Source organism: Penaeus vannamei, chromosome 39 (genome assembly GCF_042767895.1).
Source record: "Penaeus vannamei isolate JL-2024 chromosome 39, ASM4276789v1, whole genome shotgun sequence".
Lineage (NCBI taxonomy): Eukaryota > Metazoa > Arthropoda > Malacostraca > Decapoda > Penaeidae > Penaeus > Penaeus vannamei.
In genome coordinates this window covers 5,739,914-5,744,913 of record NC_091587.1, presented here as the reverse complement: position 1 = coordinate 5,744,913, position 5,000 = coordinate 5,739,914, and positions in this window count along the sequence as shown.

The following is a 5,000-nucleotide window of genomic DNA, read 5'->3' as shown; positions in this document are numbered from 1 at the left end:
GTAAATAAATAATCAAGAAAATGACAAAGGGAGATTGGGGCAGGGAAAGCCAACTTAGTTTTGGGTAGAAGGCGAGGGTGAAAGCTGAAAGTGGGGAAAGGGGTGGGTGATGGGTTTACTTTGTGTAATTGAGTTAATTATCTGCAAATATTTGTACGATCAAGTAGTTATGTATTGTTACATAACTCAGAATTGAAACATATGTGCAAACTTTGTTCATGTTTGAAGAAGGAAACGTTTTATGTTTTAGATCTCATAGATTAAGAGGAAGAAATTGTTTCATTTCAGTTTTACAAATGTGGAAGCACTAAACAAAGTGACTAATGTAGCTGTAAGAAAGGATAAAAGGAATAAACAAACACCAAAGTGTTTCCCCTTTACAACCTGATCTACTACATAAGATGGCCGGCACAGCACAGGACACTTTTTCAGATTTTATTAATACCTGTAATGTATGGTACGCCCTACAAACATGAGGCCTTTGGGCGGGACTGCAGCACAAGCACATTGTAGTTTCTCCCTTCACTTTTTTATTTCCTTTGACCAAAGCGTTGATAGTTGTAATATTTCTAATAATGTACGTGATTCATGGGTTATTTATCTGTATTGAGAGAATAAAAGAGACGATCCATAAGCATACAAAAGATAATGTTGATAAATATAAAAATAAAGTGTTCACTTTTTTGAAAATCATCCATTGTTGAAGTGCGTTCTCTATTGATGTCATATATAGTGGATTGAAAGTCCGCAGTCAAGTATAATATATATTGATAAGTCAACATTTAGTCGACTGAATGGATAGGATAAATGAAAATAATATTTTTGTAGGTTCCGACCTCATAAGACATCACTTGAAATATGCGTAAATAGATGCAATACTTCTAATACTTTTTCATGTCATATAGGAATGATGATAATATTGTAGACGCACATCAGCATATTCGCATGTGGTGTGTGCGTGGGGGGGAGGGAGAAAGAAAATGTTAACCGGGGTCTGAAGTAAACAAATAATCAAGAAAATGACAAAGGGAAAGCTGGCAGTAGGGAAAGGGGTGGGTGATGGGTTTACTTTGTGTAATTCTCTGTGGAGAGGAAATGTTTGCTATTGTTTTTCAAATGCCAATCCACACTTTTTTCATTTTATTTTACTGTACTTCATTAGAATTATAAACAAGCATATGCTGAGATAATACAAAATAAACAATGGAATGAATACAAGAAATTAAGAAATCATGAAATATCATCTATCAGCAACATGAATAAAAAGTACAAATTCTTTACTCGCCCCTTGGAAATCACTGTAGCCCCCAGGTTTAGAACCACTGTACATGTAAGAGATATTTACATTCCTATTATTCTGCATGTATTTCATAAACAAAGGTAAATGTTTAGTTTCAAAGGAATTAATAGTTAAGTTATCCCTTTATAGCATTCTCTGTACGGCCTAGTGTGTCCCATTTTATATAAATCCACTGTAGCAACAATCGGCCATTACAGGGAGTCTCTGAGGCAGATTAGAGTTAATTATCTGCAAATATTTGTATAATCAAGTAATCTTATGTATTGTTACATAACTCAGAATTGAAATATATGTGCAAACTTTGTTTATGTTTGAAGAAGGAAACGTTTTATGTTTTAGATCTCATAGATTAAGAGGAAGAAATGGTTTCATTTCAGTTTTACAAATGTGGAAGCACTAAACAAAATGACTAATGTAGCTGTAAGAAAGGATAAAAGGAATAAACAAACACCAAAGAATGAAGTGTTTCCCCTGTACAACCTGATCTACTACATAAGATGGCCGGCACAGCACAGGACACTTTTTCAGATTTTATTAATACCTGTAATGTATGGTACGCCCTACAAACATGAGGCCTTTTGGCGGGACTGCAGCACAAGCACATTGTAGTTTCTCCCTTCACTTTTTTATTTCCTTTGACCAAAGCGTTGATAGTTGTAATATTTTTAATAATGTACGTGATTCATGGGTTATTTATTTCTATTGAGGGAATAAAAGAGACGATCCATAAGCATACAAAAGATAATGCTGATAAATATAAAATTTTAGTAGTGTTCACTTTTCTGCTAAATCATCCATTGTTCAAGTACGTTATCTATTGATGCCATACATAGTGTATTGAAAGTCCGCAGTTAAGTATAATGTACTGGTTAGTTAGCATATTCGTACAGGTCTGGGAATTGAGTAACATTTTCATAATACTTTTGGAGGTTCTGACCTTATAATTGTTCACTTAAAATATAAGTAAGTAGATGCAAACTTTTAAACATTTTTTGTTCATGTCATAATTTGCCATGTTAGAAATGATGCTAATATTGTAGATGCATATCAGTACATTCGTATGTGGCGTGTGTATGGAGGTGGGGGGGGGGAGGGGTGAGAGAAAATGTTAACTTACTTTGTGTAATTCTCTATGGAGAGGAAATGTTTGCTATTGTTTTTCAAATGCCAATCCACATTTTTTTTTATTTTCATATTTTACTGTACTTCATAAGAATTATAAACAAGCGTATGCATAGACAATGTAAAATAAACAATGGAATGAATGCAAGAAATTATGAAATGAAATATCATCTACCAGTAACATGAATAAAAAGTACACATTCTTTACTCGTCCCAACACTAATCCTCCTCCCCCCCCTACACACACACCAACATTCTTACTTAATTTCTTAGCAAAAGGGGAAAAAAGTAATTCCTCTCATTTTAGCGTTAAAGCATTCATGCAGTGCAAATGGTGTGTATACTAGGCAATCTCCCCGCACAGGGTTGTATCTTTGCTCTGCACTTCACCTATGTTGTACGAACGAACGAACGATATGGAGGAAAGTGGAGAAAGCGAAGGGGGAGAGATAGAAGAGGACGTAAAGTGAGAAATGGGAAAAGGTGAGAGATTGAAAGAGGGGGGAGACGAAACCCCTTGCATAGTTTACATATAATATTTACAAAGATCGTTCATATCTGGATTTGGGGGGGGGTAGGGGTTAAGTTACATTTGCTTTATTTACTGTTAGTGCTGCGGTGCTGGCGGTTCATAATTAAAGTAAAAAATATTGTAATCAAAGCAAATAAAAGTAAACGTTGTATGTCTTGTCGGTTTTATCTCCTCCTTACTGGCCACTGTAATTTTCACGCCACGTGTGCATGTCACGTGACTATCAAACAAGTGTTATAGTACTACGTTTTTCATCCCGAGATTTCCCGTATTCATTTAGAGGTCGTCAGTTATAATTGGTTATCAGTTTGTGACAATGTCAAATAGAATTGGAAAATCAGTCGAAAGCCATAGAAATGTGTGGATATGAAAATACCTTTTTCTGGACTCTACTCTTCTGTTTATTTTCCCTTCGTTTATTGAAATACGTTGTCGAGAAGTGCTATATTAAGCGTTATTTAAAAAAAATCAAATGTATCAATAACAGCCTGTGAATGAAACAAAGTTTTAATTACTGCCTTGTCCTTCACTCTCGTAGCGTCTAGTTTGTGGAAAGTTGAAATAAATACGTGGTGTAGACTCGAATTCATATATATGTAGAAAGTAAGAGATATTAGTAAATGAAATAGAGTAAAAGATATTAGTTTAGGCAAAAGATTAAAACGCTTATATCAAAAAGATTTGTTTGTGTATTCTGTTGATGATAAATTGAAGGGCAATAGCTGAGGGAAGGTTATATAATTTATAGGAAATGAGCTCTCCAGAACAAATATATAGTTTCTGTCTTTGCATTCAAATTAAATGAATATAGATACTGCTCATAGAATGTAACGTGACTTACCTATAATCGGTTACGTTTTTGTTTTGTTGTTTTCTCAAAGGGCAGTGGAAGGATACACTCAAACAAAAAGATACACAGCGAACGTAAATATAGGAAGCAAAGCGTTGTTAGAAGGGAAAAGCGTTCCCAAAGGAATCCGCATATCTGTCTTTCCTGTGGGGTATGTTTGTCTAGGGGAAACAAACCTCACACAGAACAACATTATAAACAAAATGCACAAAGAATACGATTTTAACATTCTTAGAGATACGAAGTCGTGATTTGTAGTGTCACATTTTATTTTTCTGTTGCATTACTGTAGAGCTATTAGTGTGCTATAAACGATTTTACATATGACAAAATTAGTGTCCTGGAAGACAACTGAAGAATAATAATTCGCAGAATGCTTTGAATATATTTGTAAATTGCATCCTATAAAGAAGGTATCCTTTGAAGAGATGCAGAGAACAACTATCAAATCATAAACTTGAGAAGGGCGTGGTAAATCTCGGAGAATAAGAATCTGGGCGTTCAACAGATTTAGAATGAGCAGGGTTATGGGCTGGACATTCTCAAAAGCAACAGAATGAGTTTCGTCCTGAAAATTGACTTGTTATCCTGTTTTGTTTTTATCTTAAAACAGATTGACTTGCAGTTCGGTTCCGTATGAAATTTGTCTCTTCATATTGCTACATTTCATATTCTGATTATTCATTAGAATTATGATATAAAAAACACAAGTGGCACGCCCTTTTACGCAACATTTATGATGACCACACCTTCGTTCGAGGTGCGCAGTCAGAAAAGACAAATTGACTCGAGTGTGCATTTTCCAATGAGCTTATGTGTGGGTGAGAAAGAGAAACGCATTGAAAAGGGTGGGTCTGAAGTAAATAGGAATAAACTTAGAAAATGAGAAGGGCATTGTGGGATGGAATAGGAGGGAAGACAGGAGAATGTGCTGACAATGAGGTACTTTAAGCTTTGGGTGTAAGAAGAGGGTGAAAATTGGCAGTGGCGGAAGAAGTAATTTGTTTACTGTTAGCTGCATGTAACATGTTTACCTTATGTAAATCGTCATTACGTAGGAAAATATTTGCTATTGCCTGAATGCCAATAATTTTTTTTTTCGGTAATCACATATGGATGTAGTTCACAAGAATTATCAACAAATATGATCGGAAGTATAGAGTATAAAATAAAGAATTAAATGATTACTGTAAAGA